This window comes from Prosopis cineraria, unplaced genomic scaffold (genome assembly GCF_029017545.1).
Source record: "Prosopis cineraria cultivar Desert tree isolate PC_DT_omini unplaced genomic scaffold, ASM2901754v1 PC1, whole genome shotgun sequence".
NCBI classification, from domain to species: domain Eukaryota; kingdom Viridiplantae; phylum Streptophyta; class Magnoliopsida; order Fabales; family Fabaceae; genus Prosopis; species Prosopis cineraria.
This window is the reverse complement of record NW_026555332.1, coordinates 27787127-27809426: the sequence shown is the minus strand read 5'-3', so window position 1 is coordinate 27809426 and position 22300 is coordinate 27787127.

Genomic DNA, 22300 nt, shown 5'->3' with positions numbered 1-22300 from the left:
AAATGCCTTCATAAGTCGTGAAATTTCAAAAATTTTTGAAGAGTGAAATTGAGAAACCGATAAGAGAAAGAGAAGAGAAGGGCTGAGAAGCTAGAGCAAGTTATTTTAGGCCATTAGAAGGTGCTTTTGATCGATCACATATTATGTAAACTATGTATAACTCTTACCTTTTATTCTACACAAATTTCTCTAAAATGAGTTATAGGAAAATTGAATCGGCAGAATTTGAGGGGTTTGATTATTGTCCAATAGTAATAAAAAGGTTCTTATGAGTTAAATTAGAGCTTTACGACTGGTTTCAAGCTAAATAGTAGAGCTTTGAATCCGTAGGCTCAATTTAAGACTTAGAAAGAGAGAGATTAGGGCAAAAATCATGTTTGAGTGAAATAAGATCGGTTGAGTTAATGTAAAGTAGTGATTAGGTAGTAATGGACCTAGAATGGATAAATGAAAAAGAGTTTACAGATAAATATAACCCTAGGTAGTAAATATGGGTTTTTGGTCAAAATGGTCCAAATGACTAAAATGTGCCAAATGTGTTCAGATTGGCATGTTAGACCTATGAGTAGAGAAACGAAGCTTGAGATAAACTATTGTGATAGTTGAAATCTACGGGTAACCTTTCTAGTAACAGAAAGGTTGAGACAATCGAATAATTTTCTTTATTTGACTTTCTATTGTAACTGTGTGTGAGTATGCTATGTAGTGCATGAACTGGTTTTGGATTAAGCATTTTTTATAACATTACATAAAATAGCTTTTGACTGAATAAAAGTATTAAAATGGGTGTTTTCAAATGATGTGTTAACATCTATATGTTATGTATGAGAAAGTGTGTAAAATGGTAAATGAGAATCTTAAATGGTTCGAAAAGCATAATCATAGGGGTGGGAGTTTACCTAAGTGAAGATGATGATAAAGACCATGTGGCAGGCTCTCCTTAGTGCCTAACAAAGAGCGGTGTTGGAGACAATTCTCCTTGGTGCCTTATAAGGTATGGTGTTGGAGAAGATCTCCTTAATACCTATTAAGGTGTGGTGTTGGATGTGAGACTCCTTAGTGTCTGTGTGATACAGTGTTGGAGTCAATGACACCTCATTGTATGTATTAGGAAAAACCATAGTCTGTATGTGTGCTAGAATATCTTTAGCCAAGTGATTCTACTACTGCAAGTGAGCTTAAGGCTAATGAGACTGTACATTTATCTAAGGTGAGCCTATGGTTTCATGTCGATGTGATTTGGAGGTTCGGTCGGTAGTGATCATGCTAAGAGATGCTATAAAATACTATCAAATATTATATAAAAGTGGTGAAAAGTTGAGAATGGATATGTGTTATGTGAAAATGAATGGAAATGAGATCTATGATATAAATGCTATTTTAATGATATTTAAATGGTATGCTACGCTTTACTTTCATATTATTGCATGTGATAGTCAAAAGGAGTGAGTTATTTTGTTAATGAGATTTTTATCTCAACCTCATGGTTACTTATTTATAGGACTAGGAAGTGATCAGGGCAAGAAAAGAGAGTCTAGGCCAGCTTGAGTTGTAGAAGCCATGTAAACTCAGAGTTGTGTAATGAACTGAACTAAGAATTTGTGTATATATGTGTAAATGAGTTGCCATAGTGTTGCATGCATGACTTGAGTAGTTATATTCTGGAATCTTAGCCTAATTGTACGTGTATATGATGAAATGAAGCAAGGGGCTATGATTGGAGTATGTTTGTGTTGAAGTGTTGTTAATATTAGTGAATCTTATGCCCAAATGAGAAATTATGATGAAATGAGTAATTTAGGGCTAAGATTGAGTAATACATGTGTTGTAATGTGAATGTATAAAAATGTGATTAGTGAAGGGCCAAGTGGACTAAGATATGCCAAGAAATGGCAAGTTGTGCAAGTTTGTGAAAATGTAAAAATTAGCTATAGAAGGGTCAAATTTCAATATATACGTATGATTGTGATATAATATGGTCAATCACGTGTATTAGGTCCTTTTGAACTTGATTCAAGACCTTGTATGGTCTAATGAGAGAAAGGGATCAATTTAAGCGCTTGGGCACCCAAATTTTTCAGAAAAAGTGACTTTTTTCACCCAGGTGTTCAAATTTTGATCAAATTATTAGATCGTGTCCAAAACTATCTCATTAGCTAGCTTATGAGCTAAGTTTCATGTAGCCGCTTGAATTATTTTGATCAAACATCATATATGAAAACAACGCATGCTAAAAGTTTATCATTTTTGCTATCAAAATGACAATAGAAATTTGAACAAGTGCACCACAATGCATAGTGACACATGCCGTGGTGCATGACGTAGAACAGGCTAAGCGTGTGGCTCTATGCCACATACTGCGGCGCACGGACCATTTTCTGACCTGATATTTTGATTCAAATGCATGCAATTTGAGATAAGAATGCTAGTGGGTTATGCCCACTACGCACTAAACAAGCATGTTATTTGCTTCCACTGTGTATTACTTGATATGGCATGATTTTGAATGATTTTGTAAAGTAAGTCCTTAGGCCTAAGCTTTTCAGCAAAACATTAGATTACTGGCTGGTGTTTTTGATGCGATAGTTCTATAATCTTCTCCTGTATCTAGATGATATAGGAAGAGGTTACAAAATATAGCCCTATGTGTGTGCAAAGGGCATATTTGTGACTAAATTTGGATATATGTGTAATTATATATAAATGGAGGCCAACAAGGCTAAGAAACTTGTGTATATGCATGATTGTATGTTGTGAATGTTTATATGATTTGTTGGCCAAGTGAGTAAATCTATGTGCACAAACATGCAAAAAGGCCCTATTTTGTAAAAGGGCAGTTAATTGGCCAAAATTATGTGTATTCATTATTGATGATGTGTGTGGTCAACTAGGTGTAAAGTGTCCCATTAGACATAGTCAAGGCCCTAGAAGTGGCCAATGATATATGGTTTCAAATTGTGATGCTTAAGTGGGAAATTTTGGCTTAGTATCAATCAAAATGTACTTGAGTGTCAAAATTTTAAACAGGATATTGGATTCAAATGAAACTAGTGTCATTATCAAATAAGTGATGTGTAGATGCTTGAACCACCCCAATCGAACATCATATGTGAAAATGGTGCACGTTTGAAGTTTGTATCAGAAATGCTGTTTTGACAGCAAAATCTGATACGTGAGCTGTGGCACATGATGGGTATGCTACGATGCATGACACAAAACAAGAATATGTGGCTCTATGCCACATACCACGGCACGTGGTTCAGTTACCCAAAATTTCCATTTTGACCCATATGATTTCTATTAGAGTATTTATGTAATTCGAATGCTTCCATTATGCATAATATATATATATATATATATATGCTTTTGAGAATTTGTTAGTGAATTTTAGGATCCTTATTTTCTAAATAAAATCCTATAATTATTAGGTAGATCAAACACATGAGTTGCTCTAATTATCTTAGTATGATATGTGCAAGATTTAGTAATGTCTTGGAAAAGGGCATTACATATTGGAATCTAAAAATGGATTTGGTTGTGAGTAGATTACCACAATGAGATTTTTAGGTTTAGCTTTGATTAGAGTTAATTAAAAAAATTAATGATTAATGACTATTAATGTGTTCGATTGTAGATTGATCATTATTGGTGCTATTGAGCTTATTGGAGGCTCCATTTGACATTTATGGGTACTTTTGGTTGGTAAACCAAGAGTTGAGGTAACTGAGAATTTAAGTATAGTATATCATTGTCTATGTATTTACACTTTAAGCATCATTATAGATGGCTTCAAATGAGCTTATGGATGAACATGTTGATTTTAAACTATTACCCAAATATGAAACATGACTCATTATGATGAAATACTTGGTAATTATATTTATATAGATGTTAAGCCTGGATTGCCTATGAGATGAATGTGTTAACATGATGAGTGGTCACAATTGATGATGTTGGAAGAGATATGGTAAGCATGCATATTTATGATGAAATGCTTAATGATTATGTTTATATAGATGTTATTTGTTATTTGAAATATGAATTGTGGGCTTGGATTGGCTGAGTTAATTATATAACGAACTATTGTAAACTATAATATGGTGTAAACTATGATAAGCAATGCAAGTTCTAGAAATTATGAGAATGATGAATTTCCATGATATACATGAGCTTATATTTGCATTTGTTGATTGAATTTGCACGATTGTAATGGGCGAGAGTTCACCCTAGCACAATAGAGGGATTATGATAGAAAATTCTACATAGTGTAGCCTCCACTGAGTTTGCACACAGTGGTTGGCATACTTCATTACTATATGTGCTTAGTATTACTGATAACCTACAGGTGCGGCATAGGTCGAGCACAATGCTCAGTATCACCAGTCCTAGATTAGACGATGTGGGTTGGGCACTTATGACACCTAAAATGCAAGTAGGGGGAATCTATGGTTTGACAGTAAGTGTAGGAGTCTTTAGTTGAGTGACCCTTCACAATTGGAGAGCGAGGCTAGTCCAGTGACATGGACTATACCTATATGATATAGTAGCCTGTGGAATTGATTAAATGATATAAGAAGTGGTATAAGGCGGTTGCATTTGATCATGCAAAACACATTATAAAGATGCATTGTAAGTAATGTTAGTTTGCCTTATGTGATATTAAATGCTTAATTGTTATGATTGCCACACTTTAATATGCTTGATTAAATTACTTGATTATTGAGATGTTTATCTCACTTTCATAGTTTAATGTTTACAGGTGAAGACCAAACTAAGGGTAAAAGGGAGGCTTATGAAGCTAGAGACTGAGTAATCAATTGTAATATCTTTAGTTTTATTTTTTATGTATAATTTGAATACAATATTTGCCAACTAGAGGTCTTTTATATTGACTTATATTTATTTAAAGTCCACTTACATTTGTAATCTTAAACATTGAATTTAGTTATTTTTTAATTGTCTTGGCCATAGTAAGGTCCAAACCCCTAATTTGACTATAGTAGTATGCCAAGATAGTTTGAACAAGTATATTTTGACTAGTTAAATGAGTTTGACATGTTTTGGGTGATTATTTAGTTTGAATGTAAATAATTACATTTTCACCCCCTCATTATGTTTTATGGTGATTAGGTGGTCAATTCTTATATAAGGAATTTTTTATGCTTATGGCTGTTTAGACAAGTGTATTAAGACTTATTAAATGTGGTTTAAAGTCTTGTATGGGCTAATGGCTTATAATTTAAGATTTGGACACTTGGTTGATGGTTTAGAAGTGAAAATGCGAAATTGTGGTTCCGGAGGTCTAAATTCTTCATCTAATGGCAGATTGATATGAAACCAAAACCACTAGCTATATTGTAAAATTTTTGACGTGTCTGAGATTTGAGTCAAAAATTATGCACATCGAAAGTTAATGATTAAGGAGTTGTCATGACAGTTGTTGTTATGAAGTTTTGGCCACAGCTTATAGATTGTTGGCCATAGCCAAAGGAGTGGCTGAGATCATTTGGCCGTGGCCAAAAGAAAATTGACCACAGCCAAAAGCTTCATTGGAAATGTTAGCCATAGCTTAATGTTCTCTAGCTGCAGTTAAGTATCCCTGTTAAGCAAAAATGACCCTTTTTACCTCATTTTGACTTGTTTTCAACTCTAACTATTTTTTCATATTTTCTAAACACTTTTTACTCTTATTTATAATGACTAAATGATCTTTTAAACTCAATTTTAAGATTTAATGATTTTATAGGATACCATCTTCATTTAAGTTTTTATATGATCAAGGTTGATCCTTTTCTTTCTATGACATCTTTAATTATTAAATTTATTATAAATATCATTGTAACTCCATCTTGAAGTTAAGTATGTGGTAATTATGTGTTTAAGAATTGAAGGTTTTACAATTAACATGTAGGTGAACATTAGATCATGGAAAAATGAGTGCACAATCAAAATTTTACTTCAAATAGACTAATACTCATGCATGAAGCCATGAATCATTCATGCACAAATGGCATAAAAGCACAGTGAAATGACTTTGAAATGATTTTTCATGATAAATTCAAGATTCTAATGCATTTTTCTATCTCAAAAATATTTTTTATTTGAGAGAAAAGTAAAATTATAAAGCTATATAACTGAGTCTTCTATTAAATCTCCTGATCTCACAGGTTCTGTCATTAACTACTTATATAGCGTGCAAAAAAAAAATATATTTCTTTAAATTTGTTGTCATCAAAACATAAGATATCCAACAATGACCTCCTAACCTAAAACATATCCTTCACATTAGGAATTTATTAAAGTTGTTCTATGTTATTTCTAAGGGAAAATGACTCTTCAAGACCCTATAAAAAAGGCAATTTGATTTAAGGATTGCATCTTCTAAAAATTTCATATACATTGCCTTTGACGATAACAAAAAATTTGTAATAAAAATTTAATGAAGTAGCTTATAAATAAAATCTAAAAAAATCTTCTCTCTACCTTGTAAATAAGCTCAGAGGGAGTATGTTAAAAATGCTTTGCAACTTGGAAATAAGTTTATTTCTCCAATAGAGTTAGAGAAATTATTTCAAATGATAAATTTATTATTGAATTAATTACAATATAGTATAAATTTTTTTAAGAGAATTATATATGTTTTACATAAAAAATTTATAATTTTAAAAATTTATAAACTTTTTTTACCTGTGGAGATAGTAATTTTTACCAGTGTCATAAAGTTATCAAAATTAAAATATGAATATTTATTTATTTATTTCTACGCAGATTGCATATGCAGGAAATAAGTTAAATAGTCAGGCCCAAAAAATCCACAAAAAGACGTTAAATTGACCCTTTCACAACTTCAGCCCAAACTGCAACTCACGAATTTGGGCTTTTGTCTATGCCCATGAATAAACGTAAGTTCCCCATGACCAAAATAAATAAAAAAAATTAATCATGTAATCCTTATAATTTTGAATTACTCATAACTTATTTTTTAAATTTTAATTTATTATAATTCAGTTTTTATAATTTTAATTGAATATAACTCAGTTTCTGAACTTTTTCTATTACAATTTGATTCCTATAGTTTCAACCACTTAAATATTGATTTCTATATTTTAAAAAGATTTATAAAGATTAAAAATATTTTGAACCTTTAATATTTATAATAATTATAAGGATTAAATGATTTAATAATTTAAAATATTAGTAGTAAATTTTAACATAGTTTTAATCTTTATAATTTTATTAATAATATTATAAATATTAAAGTTCAAAATATTATAATTATTAAAAGTTTAAAATATTATAATTTTAATCTTTAAATATTATAAATATTAAAGGTTCAAAAATTTTTAAATTTTTATAATTTTATTTTTTAAAATATTGATATCAATATTTAAATGGTTAAAATTATAGAGATGAATTAGAAGAGACAAAGTTTACAAACTAAATTATAACTAAGTTAAAATTATAAAAATTGAGTTACAACAAGTTAAAGTTTAGGAATTAAATTATAATTTGACTAAACCTATAGGAACCAAATGGTTACTTTTTTCAAATAAATAATATTCATTTGAAACTGCACTATATAAAGAATGGATATATAAATGAATTTTTTTTACCAGTGTTCATATATTGCTACACTTAATTATATAAATGATGTGACAAATGCAGTTTTGCAATGTCACATTAGAGGGAATAATATTAACACGAGTTTATTTATATATAAGTATTTTTAATAGAAAGAAGATAAAAGTTTCCAGCAATAGATAAATCTAACAAATGAACAAATTTAAAATAGAGTAACAATAATTAAGGAGAAAATTCACTTAAGAAATCGTTGGGGTTTGAACTCTAACGCTTATGTAATAATTTAGTTAAGAAAAGTATATCCATTATATTTAATACTTCAAAAAAGACGTGTGATAGATAACCTAACAAATAATTTAGAGGGAATAATATTAAGACGAGTGTATTTATATATAAGTATTTTTAATAGAAAGAAAATAAAAGTTTTCAACAATAGATAAACCTAACAAATGAAAACTAAAATTAATAACGAATGTTAATTTAAATAGAGTAACAATAATTAAGTAGAAAATTCACTGGGGGTTTGAATTCTGACTGTTTATATAATAATTTAGTTGAGAAAAGTCTATTCATTATTTTTAATACCTCAAAAAAAAATATTCTTAGTTGGCAATAAATCCTGCTCCTTCTGCTTACAAAAAAGGGTAGAGATAATTAATTTGGATCAAGCTGTGAGATACAAAAAATGTGTAAAGCTCTCCTAACAGTAATTTTTCCATTGATATGAGTCAAACTAAAAATCTTACTTAAAGAAAACAAACTACAGAGAGAGAAAGTTAAACTAACTAACACTTGATTTATACTCTGTTTTATTAAAAAATGCAAGACATTTTTTTAAGATGAAATGTTAAAAAATACTTTCTCCATTTAAAAATATAAAGCATTTTTTAAGGAGTTGAATATTTAAAAATATAAAGCATTTTTAATCTTTAAAGTGTAATAATTACCTTTTTTCAAAAGTGTTTCTATTAATGGTGGTTTTATATTTATTATAAGTTAGTTAATATGGATAAATATGAAAAGATAGGATTGATTTAAAAGTAAATAAAAACTTTATTAAAGATAAGATTTGATTAAAAATACCTTACATTTTTAAACAGAGGAATTATAAAATATTGAATCTTTTAAGATATAATTAATGAGGTTGTTTTAAAAAAATAATTTTAATTATGAGATACCATGTAAGGATAGACATTAAAAATATATATAATTTTAAACATTATTAACCAAGTTTTTTTTTTTGCCAGAATTAACCAAGCCTTTGAAAAATATCATTTCGTTAAAAAAATTATAATATTTACTACAGGCAATAATAAACTTGACCCAATTACTCTGTAGGGGAGAAGTAATAAATTATAATGAAGGTGTAATGATTAGGAATGGTACTTATAGTGTGTAAGATTCCAGTGGCTGCCCACTAGAAGCAACCTAGCAAAACGAGCTATGATGACACCGTCATCATCATCCCCCAAATGGTTTGGTTTGGACCACACAACACGTCTTTCAATTGGATCGAGGTCCTCTCAGCGCCACCCACCATTTCAAATCTCAACCTTTTAATAAATATTTCAGATTTCATATTTTATTACACTATCTCATAAAAAGATTATTTTTATTTTAAAAATTAATTCTTTATTAAATTAATTTTTATTTTATTTTTATTTTTAAAATTTATTTTAAAAAATTACTCTTTATTTTACAATAGAATTTATAGTCCAGCTTATTCAAATTTTAACTTAATCTATTTAATAAAATTATGTTTAAAAAATATACAAAATAAATTTGACTCTAAACAGGTACTTATAGTTTAACTTATTCAAACTTTGATATGATTTATTTAATAAAATATATTTAAAAAATTTACAGAATAAGTCAGATTGTAAGCAGATATTTATAGTCTAATTTATTTAAACTTTGACCTGATTTATTTAAAAAAATTTAAAGAGAAATTTTTTAGAATAAGTTGAAAGAATTAAATTTTTAAAATAAATTATTTTATATGAGATGATGTAATAAAATATTAGACATTAAATATTTATTGGAGGGCTGAGATTTGAGACGCTGAGGGACGCTGAGGCATGCTGCCGTTGACTGGATCCCTTTCAATTCAAATCTTGTGACATTGCAATGCCCTTGGAACGGGTTGAGAAAGAGATAATACACTAATCCAGAAAATCATTTAACTAACCATAAGTCACTTTTTACACTGGTTTTAGAATAGAAGCAGTTTGGTTGCTTAGCTGGCATACAAAGTTTACTCTCTACATTATATGGCACTATTTTAAAGTTATATCATGTTTAAATATAACATATTTTTTTGGTGTTTTGATAATTGACATGAGTAATCAATGAGGATTTTTCAAAAATGTTTTGAAGGTATGTTTGGATGTATAAAGATCCAGATTTAAATTTGAATTAATTTGAACCAAAATCTTCTATTTGAATATATAAAAGTTTATGAATTAGATTTAATTTAAATCCAAATTCTTCTTTTAATTTATTATAACTTCTTGATAATTTTAAATTTCTTGTAGACCCTATAGTTATTTAAATTTTAATTACTTCAATTCTTTTTTTTTTTTACATTTTTATTACTAGAGTCTCTTTTATTCTTGCCACTCCTCTCATCTCTTATTCTCGGTCCTCATTAATAAAAAATAGAGGTGAGTTTGTCACCTTCAATCTTTCATTTCTTGTCTGAATTTCAGCTTTTCTACTTTAAAATTTTTTACACTATTCAAATAAAAGAATTTAAATAAATAAATTTTGAATGTGAGATTTTAAATTTAAAATTCATATTCAAACCCGTCATTCCAAATCCTACCTATATTAAAATTAACAATATTTTTATATTTATTTGTAATTAAATTACTCTATTAAATAAAGATAAATATGAAAAAAATAGATGATTTGTAACTATATTAACTTTTTTTTTGAAATAAAATTAGTCAAAACTGGCTTATAATATTTTAAATGGAGGGAGAAGGTTCTAACTTCTTACTATAACCAGTGTAAAAAAATTAAAATTACTACAATTTATTTATAAAAATATCACAGATCATATAATTTTACCCTGATTCTTTTTAACCTAAAAAAACCCCAGATATTAAAAAAATTGTATTGATGGTGGGCCGCAGCAGCAGCAACCGTAATAATAATATTTGTTCAAAATAAGGACATGTAGCTTTACCCTTACAGTCTCCTCTAGTGTCATTGATCATCTTTTGACTAGATCTTAATCCCAAAAGTGAACCAGTTCTGTTCATGTTTGGCTTGTCAATCACTTTGCACAAAAAACACTATTGGCCATTGGGATCATGTGCATATAATGCATCCCGTGATTACCTATTCACATGGTTCACTGTGTGGGTTTGTGTTAGAGAGAGAGAGAGAGAGAGAGAGAGTGACACGAAAACACACACATGAGACGTGTGATTGTGGGTTTGGAATGCTTAATTGCCTTTTTAATCACTCAATGCGTCCCCTTTATATATGAAATTAAAGTTTACATGAACCTGCACGCTAATTAATATTAAGTGGAATTAATTCTGGAAGTAGTATTTGTGAACCAAAACAGTTGCTTGACTCTTTTATTCAATAAATCATATGATGTTTGGTAGTGGAAAATATGGAAAATTTTTTGATAAAACAAATGCATCAACTCATTCATGATCAATTCAATAAAAATATAACATTTAAATAACATTAAAGATAAATTAATTTTGAAATTAATGATAGTAGAGAGAGATAAGATAAAGAATTAAATAAATATTTTATTATAAAAAATAATAATACATAAAATTTTATTTGATTGAATTAGTATAATTTTATTGATGAATTATAAATGATGCACCAAATCTGTCCAAGAATTTTTTGTAGAATATTGTAACTTCCCTTAATTTATTTTACTAAAATTACATTGATCTCTCTCTTGTTTTCAAAACATACACTTTAATTCAATTTTAAAACACCCTTAAAAATATTATGTTATATATTCCAAAGTAAATATTTTTTTCATTGTAATTATGTTGGCAAATTTACAATTACTAACTTGTAATCGAATTTATACTCTCTCCAAATTTAATAAATTTAAATAATTACTTATGACAATATTTAAATAAATAATTTATATACATTGTTTTGAAATTGATAAATTTACAGAAAAATAAACATAAATTGTATTTACTATTTTCTATATTATTATATTAAATACCTCTTTAATTAAGTTTTGTTACATGTGTATTTGAAACATTATCTTAGCTACCTATGCATTTTATTTTTTTAAATAACAATACATAAATAAATTTACATTAATAAAAATATGTGCATTATTTTTTTTCATATTTTAAATGATTTTTGGGTAACATTTATATTTAAAGAAGGGTATTTTGATCTAACAAATGTGACTTAATGGTCAACTAATAATTTAGATGAATGAAAATAAAATGTTTAAAATAGAAGGAAGAGGTTTGCATTTTGTGACAATTGATTCTATAAGAGGTTTGTATATGTTTTTAAAATAAAAAGAAGGCGTATGCAATTAAGGTAAAATAGAAGAGATGTTAATATATTTTACTCTTTTAATATTAACAATTATTATTGTTAGTCCTATATACAAGTAACCTTTTAGAAAAAAACTCCACAATCTTTTTATAATTAGTCACATTGCATAAAAGGTAAATCATTAATTACTTACTTCTAATTTAATCATTTCGTAATATTTGATGAGTAAAGACTAAAGAGTAAGAAGTTAAAGGAAAGAAAATATTTTTTAAGATGATGCTTTTTTTTTTTTTTTTGGTCGAAAGATGGTGCGTTTTCATCTTCAATAAATGCATTATTAAGATGACGCATTTAATAAAAATGAATTGAGATTTTTAAAATATAATATATATATATTATAATTTAATTACATCTCCTTAATTTTAAAGAAAAATGATAATAAAATTTTTCCGAATTATGTAAATAATAATTTTATTTCTTGAAATACTATAATACTAATGAAGTTTCTAGAAACTTTTTTATTATTAAGAAATTAATATAAATGATTAAATTATCTTTAGTTCAAATATTAATTGTCATTCACAAGTTTGTTTCAAGATTCACAACTTTTCTTCTTAAAATTACAAGAATTCAACAGCAATTCGTAAGTTTGCATTTGAAATTCTAATATTTTTCAAGTATTACAAACATCAATTGTTATTTATAAGTTTTGTTTTAAGATTCACAACTTTTCTTCTTAAAATTACAAGAATTCAATAGCAATTCGCAAGTTATTATTTGAAATTCTAATTTTTTAAGTGTTACAAATACCAATTTTCATTCATAAGTTTTGTTATAAGATTTATAAACTTTTTTTAAAAATTACAAGAATGCAACAACAATTCCACAAGTACATATTTAAAATCTTGAACTAAAAAAAATTAGTCATTTATATTAATTTTTTAATGATAAAAAAAATCTCTACGAACTTTAAAAAAGTTATGACATTTTAAGGGATCAAAATATCATTTACATAATTTAAAGAGATTTTATTATTATTTTTTTTAATTTTAATAAGGTAGTTAAAAATAATTTACAAATAGATACGGAGAGTATTTTTTACAAGGTTCAAAGCCGACTATTTTTTATTAAAAACTGAATATTTTTTAAGGAATGTCGAGTATTTACTACTCAAATTTTAATCATCTCCCTATTGGTCCAATGCTTAACTTTACGTGTATATAAATAGTCATTCAACACATATTATTTCCTTACTTAGTGCCTAACTTTCTGCATCTAAGTGACAAGCATCGAATAGTATAATACAATACTCAGTGGATACACAGCATACGCATAGCATGTGGACGCATGCACCGGATGCACGCGTACGCACACAAACGCGCACACGATTGGACGGAGTTAAAAAAAAAAAAAAAATGGATCGACGCTCAGACAAGCTAAAACTTCATTTGGTCATTAAAAAAATAAAATAAATAAAATAAAGCTAGAACTAAGTCATGCGTTAAAAATAAATATTAAATTCTCGTTCATATCCACAATATATGCTCTATAAACTAATGAGTCATTTTAATATGTTTTGAATCGGTAAAAATAAAATCTTTTGAAACATATCATATTAAAATTAAAGTCAAGTATACGAACGTAAACACAATAAACACTCTTTCCATTATTTAAAAACCATCGATCGACACTTAAAGTGATGCATAAATAGTAGAAAAAGATACATAATGTTACAGATTATAACGGCTTTTTATTATTACATTGGACAATAATTCTTTTATATTATAGTTATTTAACCATCTCCTATATATTTTTGTATTCTTATAAGACTCAAATTTTCTGTAATTCCTAGAAAATCATGTTTACTATTTTTACACAATTATCTAGCATTTGATACAATTAGGTCGTATTCAAATATTATTGAATCAAATTTAGAGTAACTCTTTTAATATAACTTTTAATATGATTAATTATTTTAAAATAAATATGATAAAAAAAATTTTACCAAAGAAATATAGTAAAACTTTAACATGGAATTATTTCAAACCAAAATAAAATATCTAAATAATTCCTCCATCCCATTTTATAAAATATTTTTGGAGGTGATTTAATGCCCAAAAATATAAGATATTTTGAAAAATAATAATGTTTCATTCATGATAATTGTTCTAATATATTTGGTAAAGAAATAATTATTCTAATATTATGTAGAATAAATTAGTTCATTAGCCGAAAAAAAAAATCTTATATCCAAAAAATATGGATCAAATTTTTAAAAATATGAGAGTATACTATAGCCAGTTTATATTGATATAAAAATAAATTTATTATTGATATATAAAAAGATTATTATTAATATATAAAGAGTTTATCATTGAAATTTTAAAAATTTATAAAAGGTTTATTATTAATATACAATCATATATCATTGATAAATATAACAAACGATCATATTGTAAAATATAATAAATGTAGGGTTATTTATTTAGTTCAGTTTTATAATGCAAGCTATATCTAAAGAAGTCTTTATATGTACCTCTCATTATTTCACTTACTAAATTGATTCCTTCCTTAATTCTCTCTTATTAATGAATGGTGTTTTTATACATTTATAAAAATAAAGATTTTAAATAGTATTTATTAAACTTTATTAGTATGTATAATTTTGTTAAAAAATAGCTTATAAATTTAAACAAAAGGAGTATCTTGAATAAAAATGCATTCATGAGAAAATTTCAATGAGGATCCCTCGATCAAATTTAATTTCAGTCAAAATTTCTAAAAAAATTCTAAAATTTTACCACACATGTAGAGGACTGAAATTAAATTAAAAAGATGACTGAAATGACCTTATTGTCTCTAGTAAAGTTAGGCGCATAAATAACTTGTGTAGGGTAATTAACAATTGATATTTGAAAAATAAACGACTAATATAAGTGAAATTTAAAATTTTCATTAACAACACAACATTACTATAAATATAAACAAGTGAAGTTAGTGGATGAACAACTCGTTTAGAGAAAATGAATAACTAATATATGAAAAATGAATAGCTAATGTAGGTGAAATAAGAGCTGCAAATTCACAAGGATGTTATGTTGTTAATGAGGGCTGTAAATTCCACCTATATCAATTATTAATTTTTCATATGTCAGTTATTAATTTTCCTACATAAGATGTTTATGTGCCTAGATTCATTAAGGATAATAAGGTCACTTTACATAGCTTTTTATTTTATTTCAATCTCCTACACATGCAATGAAATTTTAAAATTTTAGTAATTTTGATTGAAATTGAGTCTTGTCAGGGGTCCTCACTAAAATTTCCCCCCATCCATAACGTCTCTATTTTTTTTTTTGAGCATCTTTATGATCAATAGTTATGAAATAAATCTCTCAAAAACATATAAATATCATTTTAAATTGCTCCACTTCCCTTGCCTCCTCTCTCCTCACCTCCCCTCTCTTTCCCCCAACCAAACATATCTATAATAGATAATAATACACTCATAAATGTTGTATGGCAAACACTGAGTTTTAGATGCAGGAAGGAATTATGATGCACAGTTGACTGGTTGCCGTTAAATTGAAGCTATGTTGACAAAGTGCATTGTCATTAATTTTGGAACACTTCTGCCCAGCTTTCCAGACTGTTAGGCATGGAAAGTCCCAGGAAACACCAAATTCAACCAATAAATGTAACGGGTGCTAGCCTTTTGATTAAAACTATAATGGAATCCCCTCATTCACATTTATGGTTGAGGTATTCACACTTAAGGTAAACTCTAATGATTCTATTTATAAAATAAAAAAAATTTAATTCTATTTATAAATCACTTATCAATTATTAATACTTATTTTTATATTTTTATCTTTATTAAATACCTCAAAAAAATATCACTGATAAAATTTAAGAACATTTATCAGGGATAAAAGTAAAACTTATTAAATTTTAAAATAAAATTAATGAGATTTAAGATTTTTTTTAGTTCTAGTGAAATATACTGAAAGTGACTTATAAATAGGATTATAAGAGCACTTGACTTGTAAGAGAAAATTAAAAAAAAAAACATGAGAGGAGAAAAAATAAAGAGAAGAGAAAAAATGAAGGGATGCAATTTTTTCCTATTATGCTTAGTTGAGCAAGAGAAAATAAATAGTAGAGAAAAGTTATTAATTTTATATGAACAATAATAACCATATTATTCATAAAAAATCTATATATAATAAAATTTAATGTTTTAACATATTATATATATAATAATAATAACAATTTATTTAAAAAATGGTATTGAGGAAAAAAATGGTATGGTTTAAAATTATTTAAAAAATGTTTATTTAATAAGTTTATTAATATATGCTTTGTTACTTATGCCTATATATAGCTAGGGCAAGAAGGTAGGGGAGAAAGTACTATATCCCGTTATTGACTTTTTATATTAAGTTAGATTGAAAAATTTGAAAATATTGTTCATGTACTAGTTCAAAAACTTGTCGAAAAAGTTGTAAGTGTTTAAATAATTAAATTATCAAATAGTTTTATTTATATGTGCTTTGTTATCATATTATTGCTACTCAGGCTGCCATTTCAAAATAGGTCTCTAAACGTGAGATTTTAGAGACTGAATATATCTTGAAAAGGTTATTGGGCAATAAAAATCACCATGATCATATTAGAGGTATCAGCCCTAACATCACTAGAAAAAAATACTAGAGTTATTACCAAAGAAAAGGGCTAAGGGTATGGTTATCATAAAAGTGGTTAATGAATTAGGACAAGAGGTGAGAAGACAAGTAAAATTGATTGAGAAATTAGAGGAATTTTTTAGTTCCCAAGAAGGTGGGAAGCCATCTTTTAGGATTCCTCCCACCAGCAATTGAGATAGTTGCATTGTGGCCCAGCCTTCTTATTCTCTCAAAATTCTCCCTGAGGTGGTATTTTTTTTGGTATATTAACTTTAGTTTACAATTATTTTATGACTTAATGCTTTTGTGTGTTTAAGGCAAATTTGATTGCTTTTTCTTAGCAACAGCCTGGATTGACATAAGGTTGCATTAGGAAAAGTGTATAATGTCTTAGAAGAGACTACTATACATAATGTGTTGATGCTTATAGACCATGTGTAAGGGTTGATCAAAAAACCTCTTGATTCCAAGTATCCATTGCTTGTGCCCATAATTAAGGTAGTGCTTATAGGAGAAGAGGTAGGCTCTTTTATTACATGGCCTAAGAATCTCGTACTGTTAGTAGATGAAGATGAAAAGACAGAAAAGATATGATAATTGGCATTATCTCATATAAAGTATATACATAATTTTTTTTCATTCCTAACTAACACTATTGGTTCACACTATATGTTGCTGGACTACCCTCGATAAGTGTGCCTTACCCTTGCACATGAGGAGATTAGCCAAATTGTCATTTACTTTCATATGAGGTACTTATTTTTCACATGACTAATTTTTATTTCATAACAAATATGTTGACATATTTGATTTCTTTAGTTAGGTACCTTTATAAAAATTTCATCGTCCCTACTAGCCTTGCCTCAAAGTTCATCTTTATATATCCTTATGACATTATTGCTCATCACAACCAATCTGTCAAGAGTCGTGAAGCTTAATCAATTACTTTGTCCAAGTATTTTAAGGTAAGGTACAAGAACCTTCAAAAGAACTATCATTTTTGGCACCTTATATGCAAAGGTGAGAGTCAATTACTTGAACTTCTCGAATTAATTTCACTTCATGAATTTCATTTTATAATATTTTTAAATTCTCTTAGGAACTATTAGATCCTAATTGCCATCTAGCTAGTTGGTACATGCCTAAAGTTTTACTATTTGTATTTTGCTAGTAGGCTACCAAGTAATCTGAAAAGATATTATGGAAATGTTTAATAAGTAATCATCTTAATTAGTTTATAAATTTTTTATTGTTTCAGTTTTCTAAACATCAATTTTTTTTGTTTGTTTATTAGGCTTGTGGTAGTGCAACTCAATATTCCAAGAGGCAAGAATACAATCAAGCCTATAGTTAGAACATAATTAAGGTATTGCCCTTGGATATTGCCTTTATTATGTTTATTAGTTCTAATTCATTAATATATATATATATATATATATATTTATTGGTTTTTTAAAAGTGCTTCTAGCAAAACAATAATAGCCTGGACTATGAATATTGTCTTATGAGATATCTTAAGGATATCATCACCCACTAGAAAATTGTTATTCCTTTGACTATATGTCATTCAAGTTCAATTATTCTATAATATTAAAATTTGTCAACAAACTTTTCTTTGGTTATTTATAATGCAGTACTATCCAAACACTTATCGTAAAGTATACAAGGATGCTAGTATCAATGAAGTCATCAAGGAATGGTGTCAAGATTCATTGCAGTTGTTGGCTCAACATGCGATAAATTCATAGGGGTAATTTCAATTAAAATTACATTTATTGAAGGATTTAGTAATATGTTTGAGATTAATTATTGTACATATTTTTGATCGATTAGTTTTAATTTATGTATTAGTAGTGTTATGGACGCATTCTAGATTAAAACAAATATTCGGATGTATTATGTTTGTTTGTAATGCTCACAGCCCCTAATTTATTTTTTTAAAAAGGAAAGGCATATTAGATAGTTATGGTATATAATCATCAAATATGCCTCCTCTTATTTGATGATTATGATAGTAACAGTCAAATAAGAGGGACATATTAACCATTAAATATGCCTTTATAACTTAAATTATTGGCTAAATCTAAGCACCTATATATGATGATTGGCCCTAACCATCAAATATTTAGGCCCAATATTTGATGGTTCTATAACCGTCAAGTATAGCCACCCCAAAATATGATAGGAGCTTATTTAACAGTTATGAAGCGTCAAATATAGACAAAAATAATTGTCAAGTATCACCAATTCTATAGTAGTGATTAACTTCATTTAGTTTCTATGAAGCTAGACAGCAATTTTGAACCTACATTACTCCCAATATTCAATTTTGAGGCTAAGGTTCGTCCAAACCCTAGGACCCAAAACCACCATCCTTAGGTATATAACTCTAAATTAACTCCTAATTACCTAAACAAACTCCATAGATTCAGCCAAACAACCTATAGAGGCAAAATCATTATCCCCCTTCCTAAAAAAATAATCAAATGCAAGTATAGGGAAAAGAGAGGGAAGGGAAGGGTTTACCTTAGTGTTTTCAAACTTAAATCTTCTCTATGTAGTGATTTTAGCAAGCCCTAAAGTACCCAAACCTCATCTTCTTTGCATTTTTGCTTCTCCCATTTCCTTCTTTATTTTATCAAGCTAAAACGTGGCTGGGCATTTAAAAATTTCGTCCATTTACCATGGCACACATGGCATCTATAGTAGTAGATGGCTTAGCCCATGAACTCAAATTTTAGGCCTTTACCTGGGGCCTAGTTAGCTGAATAACCACCATAAACCCATCCAGAAGCTATCTAAATGATCTATTAGGTCCATTAGTAACTCGAAACCTCAATAATTTAATTATTTCATTAATTTACTAATTCAAACTCATTTACTTTAATTAATCCAATAATTAAAAATCCAAATGTTACATGGGTCATGGTACAATGGTCATTCGTCATGACCAACAGCACCATGTGCTGTGGCTGACACTCTTTGTGTCATTTGTCATGGCTAAACAGCCATTCATCGTGACATGTAATGACCTTTATCATTAACTCTAATTTAATTTAACTAATCATGCAACTCTTAATTATTAAAGATCAATCGTGGCTATACAAGATATAAATTTATAAAAAACTAAACTTTGAAGTTAGGATCTCGATGACTCCTTTGAAAAGCATAAAAGTATTTCACGAATATATTTTCAAAAATCAAAGTATAAATGATATGCAAAAATATGGAAAAATAGTAATTAACATTGAGAATAGGATGAACAAGGACAAAACACCCATTACAACACTTTAGTACACATCCGTTGCTGCCAACGGTGCACGGTTCCATCCACCACAACTAAATGTCAGTCCACCAACAGTACACAACTCCATCCACTGTGGCCAACCATTAAAAGATACATCTACAGCAGCAAGCGTATATCCGCCGCAATAGAACCCTTATAAACATAGAATTTTTAATATTAATTTAAATAAGAGATAATTTTATTATTTTTATTAAAAATTTAATATTGAATTAGTACCCTTGTAATGTTGTGTAATTTCAAAAATTTAGGGACTTTAAATTTAAATAAATGCTGTCAAGAAGTCTTTATTGAAATTTTTCTATTTAAAATAATAAGTATGTAATTTTTTTCATTAAATGTTAATAAATCAATATACACAGTCTATTAAAAAGAAATCTGATGCAATAAAAAGAAAAATCATGATCATCACAAAGTCATGAGGAGATATGACTTGAGTATTCTTAAAATGGATGAAGATACCTTCAAGATCCGCGAGTTCTTCATGCTTTGTTACTTTATTAATTAATCATCAATTGATTGATTAGTTTCTTCAGTCGAGGGATCCCACGTGTTTAACAAATCAATAGCCAAAAAAGAATCAAACTACTATTTTGATTCCTTTAATTCATCATTTTAACAGTTTAAAACTACACATTTCGCAAATTTCAAAACAAAAATGTAAATTTTTTAACGTTTGAAATTTTATAACTAATTTAAAAATGTTTCCTTTTGTAAAAAAAAAATCGTGATTTTAATATTTTGGCAATGTTCTATATATATATATATATATATATGATCTTCAGTAGTTAGTGAGAAGGGACGTAGACAATTGTAGTCTTCTTTCCTACTTTGAAAATGAAGATTCTAAGTGAATATTGGAAATGGTATCATATTCAAAGAAGTACAGCTAAATTAAAATGTTTAGAAAATGAAGCACGGCATTTCAAAATGGGAATTCATGCATTCGTGATATTACATAAGCATTTACTTTAAAATAATTAAAGTCTTCTTGTAATAATTGTGCTATTAAAATAACGATTTCATTGTGAATCGATCCATAAAAAATATCATTTAAAATTGGAACAGCATTCTATTTAATACTTTCTTTAAAATAATGTTATATTAAAAATATTTTTCATGATAAAATAATGACTATATATGGTATTTTTTTTACAGCATTTTATTCTATAAATTCTATAAACAACTTTTATAATTCTATATATATTGACACTACAAACATATTGATGCAGGAAGCACAAAACAAGAAATTTTAATTAATAATTTAGTTTAATAGAAATAGTAGTAGTAGCAACTTGTAATAACAACAAAAACAATAAAACTTGACGAACGAAGGTTCTAATTCCTGGTGAGAAAGATGATCATATTTATTATTTGATTGTATCTTAAATGTGATTGCTTTTAATAAAAAAAATCTTTCTTCTAATAGAGCCATTCTCTTCTTACTTATTTTATATTATATGACTACTTTCATGCCAAGAGAAAGTGAATTACTTATATAACATATGAGTTCTTTGTTCTATTATTTATAAGCTTAAAATTATCAGTATAGTACAATTTAGTTTAAATAGTTCAATTTTTTAAATAAACATACATTTTGCTCAAAAAAGTATGCTTTAACTAATAAAAGACCATGAATTTATTTATTGTCTTAGCATTTTAAATTTTTTGAAAGTGCTTTTATTAAAATATAATTAGTACCAAATTTTTTTTAGAAACTATATAAACTTTACCAACTTTTTTAAAATACATAATAAATTTATAGATCAATTCTTAAATTTATTAATTGAAATTTCATAAGTTCTTTATTATTTATTGAGATATAATATCCAGGAAAGCACAATTGCACTCAAAAAACTAAAATAAAAAAATGTGATGAAGGCTTAAATTTATTCACTCAATAAATATTTTATATAGTATAACAATAATTGTTTGATTGATATATAATACTGAAATATAATATCAAATGTTAAATTTTTAAGGAAGATGACATATGTGAAGAGTGTTTTAATTTTAAATATTTTTTTAAATTTTTAAAGTAAAATGTATCTTAAGAATTTTTAAAATATTAATAAAATTTAATAATTATAATTAAAATATTTATTGAGTCATTGAATTTAAGTAAGGAAAAGAATCTAAGCTAAATCCGATAATTTCCAATATTTGATAAAGCACGACGAAGGCAACGATAAACAATAATTATAATAATTTCCCGATACACGTATTT